Source organism: Amblyomma mixtum, chromosome 3 (assembly GCF_055824585.1).
Source record: "Amblyomma mixtum isolate Tamu chromosome 3, ASM5582458v1, whole genome shotgun sequence".
NCBI classification, from domain to species: Eukaryota; Metazoa; Arthropoda; class Arachnida; order Ixodida; family Ixodidae; genus Amblyomma; species Amblyomma mixtum.
In genome coordinates this window covers 246,765,013-246,790,950 of record NC_143014.1, presented here as the reverse complement: position 1 = coordinate 246,790,950, position 25,938 = coordinate 246,765,013, and the positions used below count along the sequence as shown (strand labels likewise).

Genomic DNA, 25,938 nt, shown 5'->3' with positions numbered 1-25,938 from the left:
TGCTATTTTCCAGGTACTAACAGGGTTCCGCTAAAAACGACATTAGAAAACGCAATGAAAATGACGTATCTGCCATGTCAACGCAGAAGGTATAGGACCTTGCTCAGAACGGCAGGACCCAAGTAATTTTTATTCTATTTCACGGCCATATAGGCCAAACAGCTTCATGTTTTGGTAATTTCTGTTTGAAGGTTTAAACTCTTGATAAGGCAATAGTAATCGTGTGTTTCCAAGAAATTTTCAGTAATATGCGTCATATGTATTTGTTGTTATAAGTACCGGTGGCGAAAGGTAAAGCGATATAAAGGCGTGTTTAAATGAGTGCAAGGCTTTCCCTGTTATGAACTGCAAATTATTCTGCTCAGAAGTAGTTTTACGTCTCACATCTGAATGGTAAATTATAAGAACCGGAAAATGGTCGCTTATATCTAGGGTTGCAGCGCAAGAATTTATAACTGCCGTTACATTTGTGATAAGTAAATGAATGAATGAGGTGAGGACATTTGGATTACTACGATGTTTGGAATGCTTTTATCAAACCAGATCAATCAAGCAGGTAGCGATCAAGTTATTGTAAGTGGCAGTCGAACCTAAAGTTGTTTACGCAAAGGTGCTCAAGAATTTAATCAATGAAAGATAAAAAAACTTTTACTGTAAGGCCTCCATACGACTATGAGTATTGTAAGCTTGTGTTTAAGAGTTAAAAATTCAAAGTCATCAGTATTCTTAGGGAATTCTCATTTCATTGTCACAACCTGATTTATAATAAATAGCAACTCCAACACTTCCTTGGTCTACATTTCAGGTTGCAGCATTGTACAATTTTTATAGTGCCAGGTTGCAGATAGGACTATAGAGTTCAATTTAAAATTTATTTCGCTATAAAAATGACGTCATCACAATTCTTCATCGCTGAAGGAAAATTATAAGCTGGACAAACTTATAGAACTGTCCTTTCACGTGAATAGACTACGCGAACGAACTCTTTTGACGTTCTCTATTGTATTCAGTTGAGATACCATGGGCCTGGGCACATAAAAGCCAAGGCCTATAGTGTGTAAGGTGAACTGCGTTCAGGCCCATGAACCTGGAAGCGATACTCGATGAGAGGAATAAGCGATTAAAAAATTACCTACGCCAGCTGTTCTTTCTCGCTATCCGATAACGAAAGAACAGTCTGCATTCTCATTTCTAGATTTCAAGTTCCGCCCATATATATATATATATATATATATATATATAAAGCAAACAAGGGAAGGGGAATGAGGGGCTCGTTATAAATACGAGAGAAGCCAACAGCCACAGAAACCAAGGGGCACAGGGGATTTATATTTTTTTATTTATTTTGTGCTGTTGTTCAATTTAGAATATTACTGAATATGTTATCGCTTAAAGCTAATTGTTTAGAAAAGCAGAAGAAAAAACAACCACATGCCGCCCGTGGGATCCGAACAAACGACCTCCGAATTACGCGTCCGGTGCTCTACCGCTGAGCTACGGCGACGGCTGTGAAATCTTCTGCTTTCGGGGGTATTTATGTTTTATAAATAACCTAACCTTGAGAGTGTTCATCAGTTGGCGCATTTGTTTTTCAGTCCCGGACTGTCCGGGACTACTTGCGGACTCGAGTCCGGTATTTGTTTTTCTCGGGCAGCCCGAAAGCTCCGCCCACCTGCCTGCATCGCCATAGCAACGCGTTCGTTTTTAGCCTATGGCAGTCCGCGGGCTGCTGAGAAGGCAGCAGACGACAGCTGCGCGCCGCGCTGGCAGCCATATTGAGTTAGACTCCGTGTGCATTTTGAGTACTTTTCGTGTTCCTGGAGGTCGATATCATGCGTTAAACCTTCAAATGAGCTCCGTAGCTGCTCTCTGAGCCATCGCAAGACTTTTTGTTCTTGCATCGTCGTTTATTTTCTTGAAATCCACCGCACACGGACGCGCGTTCGAAGCTGCGAGCGCGTATTGTTTGCTCGTGTCGTCAAGAGGTTCTCGTTCGCTTGTTTTGCGACATGCTGTCTGTACGCTTACCTGAAAGCATCGCAGGTGAACCACTCGTATACTGGAGCAGCTATAGAGCTTGTTGTCAACATTTTTGCAAAGGCTTTCGTCTATCTGCCTATCCGCAACGAGTTGGGCTACTTTGTGCGAACTTCGCCGCAAGCAGTAGCGGCGAGCATACCTCCGAAGCTGAGTTCTGTAATGCACCTACGCTAAGCTGACAGTACAGTCTTTAAATCGACTCAGTATCATGATCGAGCGCACGGCGTTGCTTCGGCGTCGTGGTGGCCGTGGCTTGCATCGTCTGCTAGCAGATGACAACGTCCTTGTACGGTAACCGAGGGGGAGCCCGGATCTGGCGGCGAGTTCGAAAGCAGCCTATGGCATGCCTATGGCAAGTAGGTCATGTGACCATGACGCTTTTCCTGTCCGAGCGGAAGCCGAGACCTGCCAGCAAGTAGTCCGGGACTGGAAAAACAAATGCGGCCAGTGCCACCCACGTTCTTAAGCGGTGGGCGTAGCACGTCCTGAGTTACCGCTGATGTGACGTAGAACGTCATCGAACGGTGTGGGTGGAAGCTGTGTGAGAATCCTCTTATGCTTCCGATGGCGTCAAGGCTGCCAGAACCGAGGCCCTCGCTAAGCAATTAAGCAAACAAGAGAAGGGGAATGAAGGGCTCGTTATAAATATCAGAGAAGCCAACAGCCACAGAAACCAAGGGACAGAGGGGATTTTTAATTAATTTATTTATTTTGTGCTGTTGTTCGATTTAGAATATTACTGAATATGTTATCGCTTAAAGCTAATTGATTAGAAAATCAGAAGAAAAAACAACTACATGCCGCCGGTGGGATCCGAACCCACGACCTCCGAATTACCCGTCCGGTGCTCTACCGCTGAGCTACGGCGACGGCTGTCAAATCTTCTGCTTACGGGGGTTTCTGTCGCTGTTGGCTTCTCTGATATTTATAACGAGCCCCTCATTCCCGTTCTCTTGTTTGCTTAATTGCTTAGCGAGGGCCTTCGCTCTGGCAGCCTCGACGCCATCGCAAGCATAAGAGGATTCTCACACAGCTTCCACCCTCACCGTTCGATGATGTTCTACGTCACATCATCGGTAACTCAGGACGTGCTACGCCCGCCGCTTAACAACAGAGGTGGCGCTGATGAACACTCTCAAGGTTAGGTTATTTGTGAAACATAAATACCCCCGAAAGCAGAAGATTTGACAGCCGTCGCCGTAGCTCAGCGGTAGAGCACCGGACGCGTAATTCGGAGGTCGTGGGTTCGGATCCCACCGGCGGCATGTGGTTGTTTTTTCGTCTGCTTTTCTAATCAATTAGCTTTAAGCGATAACATATTCAGTAATATTCTAAATCAAAGAACAGCACAAAATAAATAAATAAACTAAAAATCCCCTCTGTCCCATGGTGTCTGTGGCTGTTGGCTTCTCTCATATATATTTATATACATATATATATTCAGGCCGCTTTCAGCAGCGAGCGTCGACCCTGCAATGAGCTGCCTAGCCATCCTGAACGACGACCCATCAAGAAGCTCCACTCGCTTAATGGTGCGGGCGCAAAAAGCACCCCGGCGGCAGTTTCTTTTCGCGAGCTCACGGTGACCCATCTCCGCATCATGAACAGAGAAAGGATCATGTATTCCTTCCACCTAAAATTAGAACTGTTGTTGGCCAGGAACAGCCCGGCCCCTTTAGAGCAAGTTTTTCTTCACTGCAAACATCGTTCTGCCGTGAGCTATTGTAATGCTGTTTCCAAAACGGCATCACCACTGAACATGACTTCGCACCCAACATGGTCGCCGACCTTTCTGCAATTCCTGCAAGCCCCCTGAAGAAAAAGGAAATATTCCAAGCTTCCCAGTACAAACCGATCACAGGCCATCTCGGAGTCCCTGGCGTAGTATGAAGAATTCAAGACAAGCATACTAGAGGCCATGGATGTCCAGAGACGTAGTACGCAGCCGTGGAGATCTTTCGAGACTGCTAATTACGAAAAATGCAATCGCGTGAGGTCTCGACAGCTACGTGCTTCGTATTTCCGTCGACGTAGTAATGCTACGCGGAGATCTTTCAAGATTAATTGCCAACGACGAAAATCACCCACAGAAATGCCAGCGAGCCTTCAGAAACAAAGTGTGCCGTAGAAAAAGCCTTGACGGCAGATTGGGATCATTCCCGGGTCCTTCCCAAAATCTACATCACGTAATCAGTAGGTTACTCTAACCAAGAACTATCGTACCTATGATTAAAAAACATGGGAAAAACAATGCAATCTGATGTATTGCCACTGTTTTCGTACCCGACGACTCGACGTCGAATTCTGTTACTCCTATTTTCAAGCTCGGTGAGATGGGTTGGCAGCCAAGCATTCTCCCCGTCTGTGCATAAGCGGCTTTCACTGCGAGTCACTGGAGCCTCAAATAAGAAAGATCGTCAGTGGTAACGGATCCTCGTCATCGCATTTGGCAATCTTGGCGACGTATCGGTCGCGCTCGGCTCCTGATAAACACTTCGATTAGTCACTGAGTCGCATGCCGCACACTTCTGGTTCATGCGGATAACTATGCCAATAAAAACAACGCTCCAAAGCAGCGCTCAGCTCCTTGCAGAGGACAGGCGCGCCACTACAAGTACGGTGACTGTCCAGCACCAGGAAATAAGTAACTTGAGTATGGCGACGCCGGGAAGATCGGCCGAGTTTCTGTGCAAACATCCTAATCATATCCTCGGCGCCGTAAGGTCGAGCTATGAAGCCAACTCTGAAGCATACCAGCTAAGACATGGGAAGCGCTTGCATTCGAGAGCAACTTTTGCTGGGGGTGGCGGCATAATTATCGACTTTAACGTTTCTTCCATATAATGACTGCATTATCAGCCGTCAAAGGCGACTTCTCCCATTTGATTTCATAAAGAATGAGAGGCTGAATGAATACCAGTCCTTGGCAAATATCCAACGTCAGCTCGAAATAAGTAATACTGATTGTTGGAAAATTAATCGAAATTTAGAGTAACCGTATCAAGAGACTCCATTAAAATATGCTCCGCCATTTGTAAGAGTGCAACGACTGTTCGCAAGGTGCCGACTTCACACCCAACACGGTCCTCGACCTTTCAGCAATCCCTGCAAGCCTCCGGAGGAAAAGGAAATATTTCAAGCTTCCCACTGGAAACCGATCACAGGTCATATCGGAGCCTCAGGCATGGCCTGAAGAATTCAAGACAAGCATACTACAGGCCATGTCTATCCAATGACGGGATACGTAGAAGTGGAGTCCTTTCGAAATGGCTTGTAACGAAAAATGCCATCTCTAAAGATCTTCACTGTTACGTGTTTCGTATTTCCGTCGAGGTGGCAATGCTACGTGGGGCTCTTTCAAGATTGATTGCCAACGACGAGAAACGCTCATAGAAATGCCGGCAAACCATCAGAAACAAAATGTTCCGTAGACAAAGCCTTTCCGGCAGATTGTTATCATTCTCGGGTCCATCCCAAAACCTACGCCACGTAATAAGTAGGTTAGTGTAACCAAGAAAGATCGTATATCAAATTTAAAAAAAACTAAGCAATGCTAAACCACCGGACAATCTTTAAATATTTTGTTAAAACTGATAATTATGTTCCGCAACCGCTTTTACGGTCTATTTCACGACCACTATAAGTTTTTTTTTCTTTTATATGTGCGTGCAAGATTCCTATTTCCTATTTTCCAGGCACTCGCAGGGTTCCGCTAAAACAACTTTAGAAGATGCAATGAAAATGACGTCTCTGCCATGGCAACGCAGAAGGTATAGGAGCTTGCTCAGAAAGGCAGGACCCAAATAATTATTCTTTTTCACGGCCATATAGGCCGAACTGCTTCATGTTTTGGTAATTTCTCTTTGAAGGTTTAAACTCTTGATAAGGAAGTTATAATCATGTGTTTGCAAGAAAGTTTCAGTAAAGTGTGAACATGCATCGTAAATATTTGCTGTTATACATACAGGTGGCCAAAGATAAGGAAATAATGACGTGTTTAAGTGAGTGCAAGGCTTTGCCTGTTATGAACTGCAAATTATTCAGCTTAGTAGTTTTACGTCTGACATCTCAATGGTAAATTATAAGAACAGGAAACTGGTCGCTTATATCTAGGGTTGCAGCGCAAGAATTTATAACTATGTTTACGTTTGCAATATGTAAATTAATGAATGAGGTGAGGACATTTGCATTACTACGATGTTTGGAACACTTTAATGAAACCAGATTAATTAACCAGATAGCGATAAAGTTATTGTTAGTGGCTGTCGAGCCTAATGTTCTCTGTGCAAACGTGCCCAAGAAATAAATCAATGAAAGATAAAAAACTCTTCTACTCTGAGGCCTCCATACGACTATGAGTATTGTATGCTTGTGATTAACAGTTAAAACTTCAGAGTCGTCAGTATTCTTAGGGAATTCTCATTTCATTGTCAATCTGATTTATTATAAATAGTAACTCCATGCCTTCCCTGGTGTACATTTCAGGTTGGAGCATGGTAGAATTTTTATAGTGCCAAGTTGCAGATAGGACTATAGGGTTGAATTTAAAATTTATTTCGCTAAGAAAATTACGTAATCACAATTGGTCATCGCTGAAAGAAAATTATATGCTGGACAAACTTATGGAACTGTCCTTTAACTTGAATGTGGCTACGCGAACAAACACTTTTGGTGTTCTATATTGTTTTCAGTTGAGATACCATGGGCCTGGGCGCATAAAAGCCCCGGCTATGGTGTCTAAGCTGAACTGCGTTCAGGCCCACGAACCTAGAATCTATACTCACTGAGACTAATAAGCGACTAAAGAAATGCACCTACGCCAGCTGTTCTTTCTGGTTTCAAAGCTGAGACAAACTATTAGACAACGAACGAACAGTCTGCATTCTCATTTGGGTGCATCTAAGTTCCGCTCATATATATATATATATATATATATATATATATATATATATATATATATATATATATATATATATATATATATATATATATATATATAACAGAGGTTGTTTTCAGTAGCGAGCGTCGACTCCGCAATGAGCTGCCTAACCAATCTGAACGACCCATCGGGAAGCTCCACTCGCTTAATGATGCGGCCGCAAAAAGCACACTGGCAGGAGCTGCCTTTCACTATCTCACGGTAACCCTCCTCCGCATCGTGAGCACCGCAAGGATGACGCATTCCTTGGACCTAAAATTGGAAGTACTGTCGGTCAGGAACAGCGCAGACCATACAGAGCAAGTTTTTCTTCACTGTAAACATCGTTCAGGCATGAGCTATTGCCATTCTGTTTCCAAAACGTCCTCCCCAATGAGATGACATCGCACCCAACACGGACGCCAACCTTTCTGCAACACCTGTAAGCCCCTGGAGGAAAAAGGAAATATTCCAAGCTTCCCAGTACAAACCGGAAACAAGCCATCTCGGAGTCACAGGCGTGCCATGAAGAATTCAAGACAAGCATACTACAGGCCATGTCTGTCCAGTGACGTAGTACACGGCGTAAAGACCTTTCGTGATTGCTAATGATGAAAAAAGCCATAACGGTAGGTCTTTACCGCTGCGTACTTCGTATTTCCGCATTTCAAGACTGATTGCCAACGACGAGTAACGCGCACAGAAATGCCGGCAAGCCTTCAGAAACAAAATGTGCCGTAGAGACAGTCTTATCGGCAGATTGTGGTCAATCTCGAGTCCTTCCCAAAATCTTCATCGCGTAAAGAGTAGGGTACTGTAACCAAGAACTATCGTACATAAGATTCAAAAAACAAAACAGAAACAACCTCATCTCATGTATCGGCATTTTTTTCGTCCCCGACGACGCGACGTCAATTGCTGCTACTCATATTTTCAAGCTCAGTGAGATCGGTTGGCAGATAAGCATTCTCCCCGTCAGTAAATGGGCGGCTTTCACTGCGAGTCATTCGAGCCTCAAATAATAAAGTTTTGATCTGATGTGCGCACATGATTCACCCCGCCCGGCCGTGCACGTACAATAGGGAACAATATGAGAGGAAACAAACTTTTTGCACGAAATTGTCAATTTTTTTTAATTATTCTGTATAAACTTAAGAATGATTTTGGATATTCTATGCCAAGAGAAAAGAACAGTTAGAAAACAGAAAAGAAACTGCGACTGCCGCCGACAGTTATTTAGTGATCAATAAATGAATGCTCAGATTTTTTTCCCTCTCTTATTGCTCACTACTGCCCAACCTCTCGTCATTAGGCCTCTGAAGGTATCACCCAGCAGCGGCTTCTCTTGATATGACTGCGAGTACAAGACTGCAGTGTAATCAATATGCGGGAATATTTTGACTGCAAAATCCCAAGGCATTTTTAAGAACAAAAATTGGCAGAGACACTTGAGGCTGCTTGCTTGTGTGAATGCGAAATCTTTACTGCTCCTGCGTGCCTTGAAACCTCGCCCGCACACAAACACACACGCGCGCGCGAACGACACCACTTGGAACCCTGTGCGACGAACGGTTGCATCACAATTTTGATGTGATAGTCTGTTAAAGCACAGATTTGAAAGTGCATAAATCGTCGGTGTGAATCCCTCTCTCCAGCTAACCTCCAACTTGACTTGCTCAGGAAAGCTATATGCACCGATTTATCGTACGACAGCACACGGAACGCTTTGCGACAAACGGTTTCATCACAATTTTGACATGAAAGCATTGTAATGCATACAATTGAAGTTGCATATGTCTTCGGATCGAATCCATGTCGCAGGCTAGCCGAGTATGTATAGTACGTAAGTTGGCGAGTATATATGCACAAACGACATCTGCGGGGTTGTTCAAGTGGCAAGGCTCAGCAAGCTATATGCATGATATGGGGGCCTGAATAGCCATAATTTTCTTGTCATCGCGGGGATTTTCTCTACCATATGCGAGTACACACACGAGCCAGTTCTTCTCACAAAGGGACTAGTAGTGCAATGGCATTAATATATTATTCAAACGGGCTGCCTATCTTCCTAAAGACGACGACGATTCCACTGACAATAACTTTTACGTTCGGTCGCTGCACGAAGCCGCTGCTGAGGCAGTTGGGAATTTCCAATGGTTTGTAGTGCTTTAGATCGTCCAGCGTCACGAAGCTTGTTGCATTCCCCAATTGTCGGAAATGTCCACGCGTTCCACACGGAGTAATTTGCGCACGTCGCCAGTTGAGCTGTTCGTCAGTGGTAACGGATCCTCGTCATCGCATTTGGCAATCTTGGCGACGTATCGGTCGCGCTCGGCTCCCGATAAACACTTCGATTAGTCACTGAGTCGCATGCCTCACACTTCTGCTTCATGCGGATAACTATGCCAATAAAAACAACGCTCGAAAGCAGCGCTCAGCACCTTGCAGAGTACAGGCGCGCAACCGGAAGTATGGTGACTGTCCATCACCAGGAAACAAGTAACGTGACTATAGCGCCGCGGGGCAGCTCGGCCGAGTTTCTGTGCAAACACCCTAATCGTATCCTCGGCGCCGTAAGGTCGAGCTTCACGATGTATAAAGGTGGTTTTTGTGACTGTTATAGCTCCAGTTAAGTGCTTGCTAAACTGTCTCAACTTCGAACTTTAAGCGTGCACTCTTGCTTTGTTTATGTCATTAAATGTCTTTCCTGTCGTAGCTCTCAAGTGAGAGTTCACAGGATGAATAAGTACCACATTTGAATATTGGCCCATCCGTCGTATAAATAGACCACCAACTTCAAAGACTGAACAAAGAGAAAAAATCGGCTGTGGCTTAGCTAAAGTTAAGCCTGTATATCTCGAAGCGAAAAGCTGCGGCAAGGCGGAGGAGGAGCCGCGCATGTAGTGAATACGGTGCTGTCTTAGAAGGTTGTTTTAGAGACATGTACTGTGGCGTGCATTCCTCTCGGGTGTACACCAAGATATGAGCATTTGCTACCCTTAAAAGATATTTTCATTTCTTTTCATTTTTTTTAAGGCCCTTACGGCGCGGTTCGGGTAACCACCGAGATATGAGAAAGGCAGGAGTCGTTTCCTTTCCTTAAAACCAATTCTCTTTTCATTTTCCTTTCCTTACGGCGCGGTTCGGGTGTCCACCGTGACGTCACGCGGTTCGCGCATGCGCACCTGTCGCTTTTTCTGACGATGGGGCCCACGCAAGCCTCGGTGTTGACTAGCCTAGCTTTTGGGTGTTGACTAGAAGCTTTTCGCTTCAAAAAAAAGATTTGATGCGTTAAGGTTGACGAACGGAAACCCTAAGACCAAAACATTCAATTAAAAGGGGACACAGGCCTGTCCGGTCAACTTTTTTACGGGTCGCTGATTTTGATGAGGTTTGCAGGGATGACGTATCCTTATATCGTTAGGAAAAAAACTGAAATTTCAGTACTTTATACTAAGTGCGCAAAAATTTGTTGGCATGACAATTAGCTAGTGAGTGCGTCTGTTTGGGAAAGTTTCATTTTAAAAGTGGCCGGAATTTAGTAACTTTTCCGGCACAGCTGGCACCAGGACAGCCCCTCGTACAGGCTAATAAAGGAAAGAGGCTCGTTTTATGCCAATCCCTTCTGAAAACTACGCAACTTAGAACAGACTTCAGTTTTCTTCCTGTCACTTCTATTTAAAAGTGTGACTGTTTTGCTATAAAAATTCCACAGACCAGAACAACGATAAATACAGGTTGGTCCAGTCTTATGCAGAACACGGGAGTGTGTCCATCGCACATCGAAGTGAAGTAACATACGACGCAAAGTACCCTCTGCTCCTGCGCCACTTCGATTCCAGCGCTGCTGTGACGGACACACTCCCTTGTTCTCGGTAAGAATAGACCACCCTGCACATTATCTTGTTCTGCATTCATTCTGCCTACCAATTAAGGTTCGCAAGACCAGGATTGTATCGTGTTTGCCTGCATTTTTATACATTTCTCCTCCAGCCTTGACGGAACACCTCAACAAGCCAGAAAGGTAGTAGAGCGAAAAGTTCAGCTGCTTTATGCATAATTCTGTCTTAAACACAAAGGAGTAAAAAGGGAACTAAGATGTCCTTTAGCGCACTCTCTTTATAAAATGGAGTGCACCAGAGGACACCTGACTCCGTATCTGCTCCTCCCATATAGGCCTATTCCTGTCTGCAGTGTACAGCAGTGCCTATTCTGTCTACTTGCTCCGTTCTTGCCCCTTCGCGGTTTCCTTCCCGAGAAGCCAGAAAAGGCAAAAACCAGCTGTGATATGCCTTCCTGCCACTGCGCTGAGCGTTGAAAACAACATATTTGGGCTCTGTAGGCGACACCTCCCGCCTTTAAAATTACATTTTTTTCTCCACATGCAGGATTAAGTAGGCCAGAACAGAGCATCGCATGTCGGAGCGCTAGCTGCGCCATCAGATACTCGTCACCGCAGACGGCGTACTTACGCACTGATACAGAATTCCACGCTTCGTCCATAAGAACCCGCTATAGCACAGGTGACGCGCAAGCGCTTTCGTTTAGTCGTGTAATGCTGTCGATAAGTCGCTGATGTTCGGCAGTCATCGGAGGACATGGCTCACTGAGCTGCTGAGAGGCCGGTAGAAGTTTCGTCTTTAGCAACGAGGCCACAGTCGACGAGTAAAAGCATGGCGACGCCCCGCGCTTATATTTGTATCGGAATTACCTGAGAATGTTTTGCACGGGTTTCTTGAAAACGAAGGGCTTGTGAAGCCTTTACGCACTAACGGTGGCAGCACCTGCAGTATTTTGTAAAAGGCAAGGCTTTCCGCAGCAGCATCATTGGCGCCGTTCTCTCCATTTTTTTCCTGCATTTCAAGCCGTCCTTACGCCTTTTTTCTGGCTGTGACTTGCATATTAATTGGTCGACCAGCAAGTTTCGAGAGCATGATTCTGAATTACATGTCTACCGATATGCGAGTAAATGCGACAAATCATTGCATAAACAAACATAAAACAAACTAATAAGTAAATATATCAGAATTTGTGATCACTTAAAGCTCCAGAACCAATTATACGCCCTCAATAACCGAACAACTCCTAACCCTCAGAAGGCATAAAATTATTGCATACCAGAAGGGTTTCAAGCATCTCTGAAATAACTTTCAAAAACCTGTCGCTGATTTAGCGCAGTCCTCAGTTCGACATCAGCACTGCGTAGAAGTTTGCAAAGCACCCTGGCGGGAGCTTCCTTCCAGTAGCTCACGGCGACCTATCCCCACATCGTTAACAGCGAAAGGATGACGCATTCCTTCGACCTAAAATTGGAAGTGCTGTCCGTTAAGAACAGCATAGACCCTACCGAGCAAGTTTTTATTCGCTGCAAACAACGTTCAGGTGTCAGCTTTTGTCATTCTCTTTCCAAAACAGCATCCCCAATGGGCATGGCATCACACCTAACACGTTAGCCGGCCTTTCTGCAATCCGCGCAAGCCTCCGGAGGAAAAAGTAAATATTCCAAGCTTCCCAGTACAAACTGATCACAAGCCATATCGGAGTCACAGGCGTGCCCTGAAGAAATACGTGGTATAAGGAGCTTCCGTGGTTGCGTATAACGAAAAATGCAATCACGTTAGGTCCTTACGCCACGTGTTTCGTATTTCCGTCGACACGAGCATCTTACAAGATTGATTGCCAACGACGAGAAACACGCACAGAAATGCCGACAAGCCTTCAGAAACAAAATGTGCCGTAGACAAAGCCATGCCGGCGGATTGTGATCATTCTCGAGTCCCTCCCAAAATCTACATAACCTAATAAGCAATTTAATGTCACCAAGAACTACAGTACATAAAATTAAAAAAACATCAAAAACACAATCGTATCATATGTATCGAAATTTGTTTCGTACCCGACTACTCGACGTCGACTTCTGTTGCTGCCACTTTCAAGCGCGGTGAGAGGGGTTCGCAACCAAGCATTCTCCCCGTCGGTGCATAAGCGGCTTTCGCTGCGAGTCACTGGAGCCTCAAATAAGAAAGCTGTGATCTAATGTGCCTAGAGAATTCACCCAGCCCGGCCGTTCATGCACAATCGGGAACAACATCAGAGGAAGCAAACTTTTCGCACAAAATTGCGAATTTTTCTACTTATTTCTGTAGTCAACTTAGGAATGATTTTGGATATTACATGCCAAAAGAAAAAACAGCAAAATAGGAAAAAGAAACCGCTGCGGCCGCAAACAGTTATGTAGTTATCAATAAATGAATGCTCAAATTTCCTTCCCTCTCGTATTGCTCACGACTGTACACCGTCACGCCATTAGGCCTCTGAAGGTATTACGGCAGCAGCGTCTCCTCCTGAAATGACTGCGAGAGCAGGACTACAATGTAATCAATATGCTTAAAAATTATGACTGCAAGAGCCCAACACATTTTTATGAAAAAAAACTGGCAGAGACACTTGATACTGCTTGCTTGTGTGAATGCGAAATCATTACGGCGCCTGGGCGCATTGAAACACACCCGCACACGCACACACACACACGCGCGCGCGTATGACACCCCCTGGAACGTTGCACACGGAACGGTTGCATCACAGTTTGTTGCGATAGTCTCGGAAGGCATACATTTGAAGGTGTATAAATCGTATTTTTGTGCCCCTGTCGCAAGCTAGCCTCTAATATGACTTACACGTGCAAGCTGTATGCAGCAAAAAAAAAAAATTACGACACCACCCGGAACGCTGTACCCCAATCGGTTGCATCAAAATTTTGACACGAAGTCTAGGAATGCATAAAATTGAAGGTGCATATGTCTTCGGTTCGAATCCTTGTAGCAAGCTAGCCGAGTATATATAATACATAATCTGGAGAGTATATATAAGCAAACGACATCTGGGGGATTGTTGAAGTGACAAGGCTCAGCTTGCTGTGTGCATGATACGGCAGCTTCAATAACCCTATTATTCTTGTCATCGCCGGGATTTTCAGTACCATATTCGGGTACACGCAGGCAGCCGGCTTTTCTGGTAATGGGACTAGTAATGATTTGGCATCAATGTCTTATTCAAACAAGCTACCTACCTTCCCAAAGACGGTAACGATGCCACTGGCAATAACTTCCCCGTTCGGTTGCTGCACGAAGCCGCTGCTCAGGTAGTTGAGAGTTAGCAATGCTTTCTAGCTCTTTAGCTTGTACCGCGTCACGAAACGCGTTGCATTCCCCAGCAGTCGGAAATGTCCGCCTGTTCTACACGGTGGTATTTGTGCACGTCGCCTGTAAGCTGTTCGTCAGTGGTAACGGATCCTCGCCATCGCATTTTGCAATCTTGGCGACGTGTCGGTCGCGCTCGGCTACCGATAAACTGTTCGAGTAAACGCTGAGTCGCATGCTTCACAGTTGTGATTCATGCTAAAAACTATAGCAATAAAAACAACACTGCAAAGCTGCGCTCAGCACCTTACAGAGTACAGGCTCGCAACCGCAATTGTGGTGACTGTCCAGCACCAGAAGACAAGTAAATTGACTAACGCGCCGCAGCGCAACTTGACGGCCGAGTTACAGTGCAAACACCCCAATCGTGTCCTCGGCGCCGTTAGCTCCAACGCGACGGCATATCAAGGTGGTTTTTGTGACTGTTATAGCTCCATTTAAGTGTTTGCTAAACTGTCGCAACTTCGAACCTTACGCGTGCACTCTTGCTTTGTTTATATTGTTAAGTGTATTTGCTGTTGCAACTCTCATGTGAGAGGTCGTTGGATGAATAAGTTTCGTACTTATTTGAATATTGGTCTATATGTCGTATAAGTAGAGCCAGAACTTCAAAGACCGAACAAAGAGAAAAGAAAAAGTTTGGACGTCGTTAAGGTCGATGAGCGGACACCCTGATACCACATCATTCAATTAAAGGGGCGCATATACCTGTAGGGTCTACTTTTGTACCCGTCGCTGATTTTGACGAAGTTAGCAGGGATGAGGTATCCTTATGCCATTTCAGTATTTTGTACTGAGTGTGCAAAAAATCGTTGGTCTGACAATTAGCTAGTGAGTCTGTCAGTCTGGGAAACTTTCATTTTGAAAGTGACGGCAATTTAGTAACTTTTTCGGCATAGCTGACACCAGGAAAGCGTTTCGTAGAGGATTTTCTTCCTCTCACTTTTATTTAAAAATCTGACTGTTTTCACCATCGAATTCTAACAGATGGGAACGATAAATACAGGGTCGTCCAATGTTATGGAGAACACGGGGGTGTGTCCATCGCGAATCGAAGTGAAGTGTCAGACGGCGCAAAGCAACCTCTTCTCCTGCACAGCTTCGATTCGAGCGCGGCTGCGACGTAAACACTGGCGCTACGAAGGGCGTGGTCACACACTCCCGTGTTCTACATAACATTGGACGACCCTCCATATTATCTTGTTCTCCACAAAATTTCGGTCCACAAAGCACCTGCGAAGCAAACTTTTAATGTCCAATGTGAAAATGACAGTTTTTTTTTCTATGTGCAGTTTTGGCTCGAAAATGCCAACATTGAGGAACGAGTTCAAAGTCTGAACAACAGGTGTATTTGTATTCTAGAGGGCTTTTTCTAAATTAAAAGCCATTGCTACATATACACGCCCTTCTTATTCCATTCGATGTTATTAAGTGGCATTTTCTCTCAGTTCTCGCATCTTACTTTTCTCCTTTTGAACTGTGCGGCATCTTTGTTCGTGCTAGGAGCTCAAGGAAATAAGCTGAATAGTGAAGATAACTGGTATAAACTACAGTAAAACCCAGGAGCAATGAAATATAAAGGATAGACTACAATTTAGCCTTCGATGGTCGCGTGGTGAGTTTCCGCTTGACTGACCTAGATTCATTCTGCCTGCCAATTAAGGTTCGTAAGACCAGGACTGTACAATGTTTCTTGCGCTTTTATTACGTTTCACCAGGCAGTCTTGTACGACCCACCTCCGCATCGTGAGCAGCGAAGGAATGACGCATTCCTTCCACCTGAAATCGGAAGTGCTGTCGGTCAGGAACAGCACAGACCATACAGAGCAAGTTTTTCTTCGCTGCAAACATCGCTCTGCGTGAGCTATTGTCATTCTGTTTCCGAAACATCGTCCCCACAGAGCATGAAATCGCGAACTACACGGTCGCCGACCTTTCTGCAATCCGCGCAAGCCTCCGGAGGGAAAAGGAAATATTCCAAGCTTCCCAGTACAAACTGATCACAGGCCATATCGGAGTCACAGGCGTGGCCTGAAGAAATACGCGGTGTAAGGAGCTTCCGTGGTTGCGTATAACGAAAAATGCAATCACGTTAGTTCTTTACGCCACGTGTTTCGTATTTCCGTCGACACGAGCATCTTACAAGATTGATTTCCAACGACGAGAAACACCCACACAAATGCCGACACGCCTTCAGAAACAAAATGTGCCGTAGACAAAGCCTTGCCGGCGGATTGTGATCATTCTCGGGTCCTTCCCAAAATCTACATAACCTAATAAGCAATTTAATGTAACCAAGAACTACAGTACACAAAATTAAAAAAAAACATCAAAAACACAATCGTATCATATGTATCGAAATTTATTTCGTACCCGACGACTCCACGTCAACTTCTGTTGCTGCCATTTTCAAGCGCGGTGAGATGGGTTGGCAACCAAGCATTCTCCCCGTCGGTGCATAAGCGGCTTTCGCTGCGAGTCACTGGAGCCTCAAATAAGAAAGCTGTAATCTAATGTGGCTAGAGAATTCACCCAGCCCGGCCGTTCATGCACAATCGGGAACAACATCAGAGGAAGCAAACTTTTCGCACAAAATTGCGAATTTTTCTACTTATTTCTGTAGTCAACTTAGGAATGATTTTGGATATTACATGCCAAAAGAAAAAACAGCAAAACAGGAAAAGAAACTGCTGCGGTCGCAAACCGTTATGTAGTTATCCATAAATGAATGCTCAGATTTCATTCCCTCTCGTATTGCTCACGACTGTACACCGTCACGCCATGAGGCCTGTGAAGGTATTACGGCAGCAGCGTCTTCTCCTGAAATGACTGCGAGAGCAGGACTACAATGTAATCAATATGCTTAAAAATTATGACTGCAAGAGCCCAAAACATTTTTATGAAAAACAACTGGCAGAGACACTTGATACTGCTTGCTTGTGTGAATGCGAAATCATTACGGCGCCTGGGCGCATTGACACACACCCGCACACGCACACACACACACGCGCGCGCGCGTATGACACCCCCTGGAACGTTGCACACGGAACGGTTGCATCACAGTTTGTTGCGATAGTCTCGGAAGGCATACATTTAAAGGTTTATAAATCGTATTTTCGTGCCCCTGTCGCAAGCTAGCCTCTAATATGACTTACACGTGCAAGCTGTATGCAGCAAAAAAAAAAAAAATTACGACACCACCCGGAACGCTGTACGCCAATCGGTTGCATCAAAATTTTGACACGAAGTCTAGGAATGCATAAAATTGAAGGTGCATATGTCTTCGCTTCGAATCCTTGTAGCAAACTAGCCGAGTATATATAGTACATAATCTGGAGAGTATATATACGCAAACGACATCTGGGGGGTTGTTGAAGTGGCAAGGCTCAGCTTGCTGTGTGCATGATACGCCAGCTTCAATAACCCTATCATTCTTGTCCTCGCCGGGACTTTCAGTACCATATTCGGGTACACGCAGGCAGCCGGCTTTTCTCGTAATGGGACTAGTAATGATTTGGCATCAATGTCTTATTCAAACGAGCTACCTACCTTCCCGAATACGGTAACGATGCCACTGGCAATAACTTTCCCGTTCGGTTGCTGCACGAAGCCGCTGCTCAGGTAGTTGAGAGTTAGCAATGATTTCTAGCTCTTTAGCTTGTACCGCGTCACGAAACGCGTTGCATTCCGCAGCAGTCGGAAATGTCCGCCTGTTCTACACGGTGGTATTTGTGCGCGTCGCAGGTAAGCTGTTCGTCAGTGGTAACGGATCATCGCCATCGCATTTTGCAATCTTGGCGATGTGTCGGTCGCGCTCGGCTACCGATAAACTGTTCGAGTACTCGCTGAGTCGCATGCCTGACAGTTGTGCTTCATGCTAAAAACTATAGCAATAAAAACAACGCTGCAAAGCTGCGCTCAGCACCTTACAGAGTACAGGCTCGCAACCGCAATTGTGTTGACTGTCCAGCACCAGAAGACAAGAAAATTGACTAACGCGCCGATGCGCAACTTCACGGCCAAGTTACAGTGCAAACACCCTAATCCTGACCTCGGCGCCGTTAGCTCCAGCGCGACGGCATATCAAGGTGGTTTTCGTGACGGTTATAGCTGCATTTAAGTGCTTGCTAAACTGTCGCAACTTAGAACCTTACGCGTGCACTCTTGCTTTGTTTATATTGTTAAGTGTATTTGCTGTCGTAACTCTCATGTGAGAGGTCGTTGGATGAATAAGTTCCGTACTTATTTGAATATTGGTCCATATGTCGTATAAGTAGAGCCAGAACCTCAAAGACCGAACAAAGAGAAAAGAAAAAGTTTGGACGTCGTTAAGGTCGACGAGCGGACACCTTGATACCACATCATTCAATTAAAGGGGCACATATGCCTTTAGGGTCTACTTTTGTACCCGTCGCTGATTTTGACGAAGTTGGCAGGGATGAGGTATCCTTATGCCATTTCAGTATTTTGTACTGAGTGTGCAAAAAATCGTTGGTCTGACAATTAGCTAGTGAGTCTTTCAGTCTGGGAAACTTTCATTTTAAAAGTGACGGAAATTTAGTAACTTTTTCGGCATAGCTGACACCAGGAAAGCGTTTCGTAGAGGATTTTCTACCTCTCACTTTTATTTAAAAATCTGACTGTTTTCACCATGAAAATCTAACAGATGGGGACGATAAATACAGGGTCGTTCAATGTTATGGAGAACACGGGGGTGTGTCCATCGCGAATCGAAGTCAAGTGTCAGACGACGCAAAGCAATCTCTTCTCCTGCGCAGCTTCGATTCGAGCGCGGCTGCGACGTAAACACTGGCGCTACAAAGGGCGTGGTCACACACTCCCGTGTTCTACATAAGATTGGACGACCCTCCATATTATCTTGTTCTCCACGAAATTTCGGTCCACAAAGCACCTGCGAAGCAAATTTTTAATGTGCAATGTGAAAATGACAGTTTTTCTCAATGTGCAGTTTTGGCCCGAAAATGCCAACATTGAGGAACGAGTACAAAGTCTGAACAACAGGTGTATTTGTATTCTAGAGGGCTTTTTTCTAAATTAAAAGCCATTGCTACATATACACGCCCTTCTTATTCCATTCGATGCTATTAAGTGGCATTTCCTCTCATTTTTCGACTCTTACTTTTCTTTTTTGAACTGTGGGGCATCTTCGTTCGTGCTAGGAACTCAAGGAAATAAGCTGAATAGTGAAGATAACTGGTATAAACTACAGTAAAACCCAGGAGCAATGAAATATAAAGGATAGACTACAATTTAGCCTTCGATGGTCGCGTGGTGAGTTTCCGCTTGACTGACCTAGATTCATTCTGCCTGCCAATTAAGGTTCGTAAGACCAGGACTGTACAATGTTTCTTGCGCTTTTAATACGTTTCACCAGGCAGTCTTGTACGACCCACCTCCGCATCGTGAGCAGCGAAGGAATGACGCATTCCTTCAACCTAAAATCGGAAGGGCTGTCGGTCAGGAACAGCACACACCATACAGAGCAAGTTTTTCTTTGCTGCAAATATCGCTCTGCGTGAGCTATTGTCATTCTGTTTCCGAAACATCGTCCCCACTGAGCATGAAATCGCAAACTACACGGTCGCCGACCTTTCTGCAATCCGCGCAAGCCTCCGGAGGAAAAAGGAAATATTCCAAGCTTCCCAGTACAAACTGATCACAGGCCATATCGGAGTCACAGGCGTGGCCTGAAGAAATACGCGGTGTAAGGAGCTTCCGTGGTTGCGTATAACGAAAAATGCAATCACGTTAGTTCTTTACGCCACGTGTTTCGTATTTCCGTCGACACGAGCATCTTACAAGATTGATTTCCAACGACGAGAAACACGCACAGAAATGCCGACACGCCTTCAGAAACAAAATGTGCCGTAGACAAAGCCTTGCCGGTGGATTGTGATCATTCTCGGGTCCTTCCCAAAATCTACATAACCTAATAAGCAATTTAATGTAACCAAGAACTACAGTACACAAAATTAAAAAAAACATCAAAAACACAATCGTATCATATGTATCGAAATTTGTTTCGTACCCGACGACTCGACGTCGACTTCAGTTGCTGCCACTTTCAAGCGCGGTGAGATGGGTTGGCAACCAAGCATTCTCCCCGTCGGTGCATAAGCGGCTTTCGCTGCGAGTCACTGGACCCTCAAATAAGAAAGCTGTGATCTAATGTGGCTATAGAATTCACCCAGCCCGGCCGTTCATGCACAATCGGGAACAACATCAGAGGAAGCAAACTTTTCGCACAAAATTGCGAATTTTTCTACTTATTTCTGTAGTCAACTTAGGAATGATTTTGGATATTACATGCCAAAAGAAAAAACAGCAAAACAGGAAAAAGAAACTGCTGCGGTCGCAAACCGTTATGTAGTTATCAATAAATGAATGCTCAGATTTCATTCCCTCTCGTATTGCTCACGACTGTACACCGTCACGCCATTAGGCCTCTGAAGGTATTACGGCAGCAGCGTCTTCTCCTGAAATGACTGCGAGAGCAGGACTACAATGTAATGAATATGCTGAAAAATTATGACTGCAAGAGCCCAAAACATTTTGATGAAAAAAAACTGGCAGAGACACTTGATACTGCTTGCTTGTGTGAATGCGAAATCATTACGGCGCCTGGGCGGATTGAAACGCACCCGCACACGCACACACACACGCGCTCGCGCGCGTATGACACCCCCTGGAACGTTGCACACGGAACGGTTGCATCACAGTTTGTTGCGATAGTCTCGGAAGGCATACATTTGAAGGTGTATAAATCGTATTTTTGTGCCCCTGTCGCAAGCTAGCCTCTAATATGACTTACACGTGCAAGCTGTATGCAGCAAAAAAAAAAAAAATTACGACATCACCCGGAACGCTGTACGCCAATCGGCTGCATCAAAATTTTGACACGAAGTCTAGGAATGCATAAAATTGAAGGTGCACATGTCTTCGGTTCGAATCCTTGTAGCAAGCTACCCGAGTATATATAGTACATAATCTGGAGAGTATATATACGCAAACGACATCTGGGGGGTTATTGAAGTGGCAAGGCTCAGTTTGCTGTGTGCATGATACGGCAGCTTCAATAACCCTATTATTCTTGTCCTCGCCGGGACTTTCAGTACCATATTCGGGTACACGCCGGCAGCCTGCTTTTCTCGTAATAGGACTAGTAATGATTTGGCATCAATGTCTTATTCAAACGAGCTACCTACCTTCCCGAATACGGTAACGATGCCACTGGCAATAACTTTCCCGTTCGGTTGCTGCACGAAGCCGCTGCTCAGGTAGTTGAGAGTTAGCAATGATTTCTAGCTCTTTAGCTTGTACCGCGTCACGAAACGCGTTGCATTCCCCAGCAGTCGGAAATTTCCGCCTGTTCTACACGGTGGTATTTGTGCACGTCGCCTGTAAGTTGTTCGTCAGTGGTAACGGATCCTCGCCATCGCATTTTGCAATCTTGGCGACGTGTCGGTCGCGCTCGGCTACCGATAAACTGTTCGAGTACTCGCTGAGTCGCATGCCTCACAGTTGTGCTTCATGCTAAAAAATATAGCAATAAAAACAACGCTGCAAATCTGCGCTCAGCACCTTACAGAGTACAGGCTCGCAACCGCAATTGTGGTGACTGTCCAGCACCAGAAGACAAGTAAATTGACTAACGCGCCGATGCGCAACTTCACGGCCAAGTTACAGTGCAAACACTCTAATCCTGTCCTCGGCGCCGTTAGCTCCAGCGCGACGGCATATCTAGGTGGTTTTCGTGACTGTTATAGCTCCATTTAAGTGCTTGCTAAACTGTCGCAACTTAGAACCTTACGCGTGCACTCTTGCTTTGTTTATATTGTTGAGTGTATTTGCTGTTGTAACTCGCATGTGAGAGGTCGTTGGATGAATAAGTTCCGTACTTATTTGAATATTGGTCCATATGCCGTATAAGTAGAGCCAGAACTTCAAAGACCGAACAAAGAGAAAAGAAAAAGTTTGGACGTCGTTAAGGTCGACGATCGGACACCCTGATACCACATCATTCAATTAAAGGGGCACATAGGCCTGTAGGGTCTACTTTTGTACCCGTCGCTGATTTTGACGAAGTTGGCAGGGATGAGGTATCCTTATGCCATTTCAGTATTTTGTACTGAGTGTGCAAAACATCGTTGGTCTGACAATTAGCTAGTTAGTCTGTCAGTCTGGGAAACTTTCATTTTAAAAGTGACGGCAATTTAGTAACTTTTTCGGCATAGCTGACACCAGGAAAGCGCTTCGTAGAGGATTTTCTTCCTCTCACTTTTATTTAAAAATCTGACTGTTTTCACCATGAAAATCTAACAGATGGGGACGATAAATACAGGGTCGTCCAATGTTATGGAGAACACGGGGGTGTGTCCATCGCTAATCGAAGTCAAGTGTCAGACGACGCAAAGCAATCTCTTCTCCTGCGCAGCTTCGATTCGAGCGCGGCTGCGACGTAAACACTGGCGCTACAAAGGGCGTGGTCACACACTCCCGTGTTCTACATAAGATTGGACGACCCTCCATATTATATTGTTCTTCACGAAATTTCGGTCCACAAAGCACCTGCGAAGCAAATTTTTAATGTGCAATGTGAAAATGACAGTTTTTCTCAATGTGCAGTTTTGGCCCGAAAATGCCAACATTGAGGAACGAGTACAAAGTCTGAACAACAGGTGTATTTGTATTCTAGAGGGCTTTTTCTAAATTAAAAGCCATTGCTACATATACACGCCCATCTTATTCCATTCGATGTTATTAAGTGGCATTTCCTCTCATTTTTCGACTCTTACTTTTCTTTTTTGAACTGTGGGGCATCTTCGTTCGTGCTAGGAACTCAAGGAAATAAGCTGAATAGTGAAGATAACTGGTATAAACTACAGTAAAACCAAGGAGCAATGAAATCTAAAAACTGGACTACAATTTAGTCTTCGATGGTCGCGTGGTGAGTTTCCGCTTGATTGACCTAGATTCATTCTGCCTGTCAATTAAGGTTCATAAGACCAGGACTGTACAATGTTTCTTGCGCTTTTAATACGTTTCACTAGGCAGTCTTGTACGACCCACCTCCGCATCGTGAGCAGCGAAGGAATGACGCATTCCTTCCACCTAAAATCGGAAGTGCTGTCGGTCAGGAACAGCACAGACCATACAGAGCAAGTTTTTCTTCGCTGCAAACATCGCTCGGCGTGAGCTATTGTCATTCTGTTTCCGAAACATCGTCCCCACTGAGCATGAAATCGCAAACTACACGGTCGCCGACCTTTCTGCAATCCGCGCAAGCCTCCGGAGGAAAAAGGAAATATTCCAAGCTTTCCAGTACAAACTGATCACAGGCCATATCGGAGTCACAGGCCTGGCCTGAAGAATACAAGACAAGAATACTACATGCCACCTCTGTCCAACGACGTAGTACGCGGCGTAAAGGTCTTTCGTGATTGCGAATAACGAAAAATGCAAACACGGTAGACCTTTATCGCTACGTGCTTCGTATTTCCGTCGTCACGGGGATCTTTCAAGACTGATTGCCAACGACGAGAAACACGCACAGAAATGCCGACAAGCTTTCAGAAACAAAATTTGCCGTAGACAAACCCTTACCGGCAGACTGTGATCATTCTCGGGTCCTTTTCAAGATCTACATCACGTAATAAATAGGTTAATGTAATCAAGAACTATCGCACATAAGATTTAAAAAAACATAAGAAAAACAATCTCATCTTATGTATCGGCGCTGTTTTCGTACTCGACGACTCGACGTCGACTTCTGTTGCTGCCATTTTCAAGCTCGGTGAGATGGGTTGGCAACCAAGCATTCTCCCTGTCGTTGCATGAGCGGCTTTACTGCGAGTCACTCGAGCCTCTAAAAAGAAAGCTGTGATCTAATGGGCTTACAGAATTCACCCAGCCCGGCCGATCACGCACAGTCGGGAACAATATGAGAGGAAACAAACTTTTTTACAAAATTGCGAATTTTTCTACTTATTTCTGAAGTCAACTTAAGAATGATTTTGTATATTATATGCCAAGAGAAAAAAATGTCAGAAGACAAGAGAAGAAACTGTGACTGCCGCAGACAGTTATGGAGTAATCAATAAATCAATGCTCAGATTTTAGTCCCTCTTTTATGGCGCACGACTGTACACCGTCTCGGCATTAGGCCTCTGAAGGTATCACGCAGCAGCGGCTTCTCCTGATATGACTGCGAGTACAAAACTCCAATGTAATCAGTATGCGGAAAAATTTTGACTAAAAGAGCCGAAAAGATTTTTAAGAAAACAAATTGGCAGAGACACTATAAACTGCTTGCCAGTGTGAATGCGCTATCATTACGGCGCCTGGGTGTATTGAAACCCACCCGTAGACAAACGCGCGCGTGCGCGTATGACGCCACCTGGAACCCTGTACGAGGAACGGTTGCATCACATTTATGTTGCGATAGTCTGGGAAGGCATACATTTGAAGGTGCATAAATTGTAGTTTCTTATCCCTGTCGCAAGCTAGCCTCTAACATGACTAGCACGTGCAAGCTGTATGGAGCAAAAAAAAAAAATTACGACACCACCAGGAACGCTGTACGCCAATCGGTCGCATCAAAAATTGTACACGAAGTCTGGGAATGCATAAAATTCAAGACGCATAAGTCTTCGGTTCGAATCCTTGTAGCAAACTGGTCGAGTATATATAGTACATAATCTGGCGAGTATATATACACAAACGACATCTGCCTGGTTCCTGAAGTGGCAAGGCTCACCTTGCTGTGTGCATCATACGGCAGCTTCAATAACCCTATTATTCTTCGCATCGCCGGCAATTTCAGTAGCATATTCGGGTACACACAAGCAGTGGGCTTTCCTCGTACTGAGTGTAGTAATGATTTGGCATCACTGTCTTATTCAAACGAGCATCCAATCTTCCCAAAGACGGCATTGACGCCACTGGCAATACCTTTCCCGTTCGGTTGCTGCACGAAGCCGCAGCTGAGGTAGTTGGGAGTTAGCAATGATTTCTATCTCTTTAGCTTGTACCGCGTCACGAAGATCGGTGCATTCCCCAATAGTCGAAAACGTCCGCCTGTTCCACACGTAGGTATCTGTGCACGTCGCCTCTAAGCTCTTCGTCGGTGCTAACAGATCCTCGCCATGGCATCTGGCAATTTTGACGACGCATCCGTCGCGCTCGGCTCCCGATAAACACTTCGAGTACCCACTCAGTCGCATGCCTAACAGTTGACCTTCATGCGGAAAACTATAGCGATAAAAACAACGCTGCAGAGCTACGTTCAGCACCTTGCAGAGTACAGGCGCGCAACCACAAGTATGGTGACTTCCCAGCACCAGAAAACAAGTAAATTTACTAAAGCGGCGCGGCGCACCTCCACGGCCGAGTTTCTGGGAAACACCCTAATCGTGTCCTCGGCGCTGTTAGCTCCAGCGCGACGGCACATCAAGGTGGTTTTTGTGACTGTTATAGCTCCGTTTAAGTGCTTGCTAAACTGTCGCAACTTCGAACCTTACGCGTGCACTCTTGCTTTGTTTATATTGTTAAGTGTATTTGCTGTTGCAACTCTCATGTGAGAGGTCGCTGGATGAATAAGTTCCGTATTTATTTGAATATTGGACCATATGTCGTATAAGTAAACCCAGACCTTCAATGACCGAACAAAGAGAAAAGAAAAAGTTTGCACGTCGTCAAGGTCGACGAGTGGAAACCCTGAGACCACAACATTCAATTAAAGGGGTACATAGGTCTGTAGGG

The 25,938-nt window shown here is 45.0% G+C and overlaps 1 protein-coding gene and 1 non-coding gene across 12 annotated transcripts in view; one reads left to right on the top strand and one right to left on the bottom strand.

Moving 5' to 3' along the window:
- Positions 1-25,938, top strand: part of LOC149354266 (uncharacterized) — a 124,149-nt gene that overhangs the window by 48,379 nt on the left and 49,832 nt on the right. The window contains exon 3 of one of the 11 annotated variants that reach the window (XR_016291259.1): positions 5,736-5,810. The exons of the other annotated variants lie outside the window; for them this stretch is intronic. The gene's annotated coding sequence lies outside the window, so the exon portion shown is untranslated. The remainder of the gene's footprint in view (positions 1-5,735; positions 5,811-25,938) is intronic. 11 annotated transcript variants of the gene reach the window in all.
- Positions 2,839-2,910, bottom strand: TRNAT-GGU (transfer RNA threonine (anticodon GGU)). Its single transcript has one exon. It is a non-coding gene; the product is annotated as a tRNA-Thr (tRNA).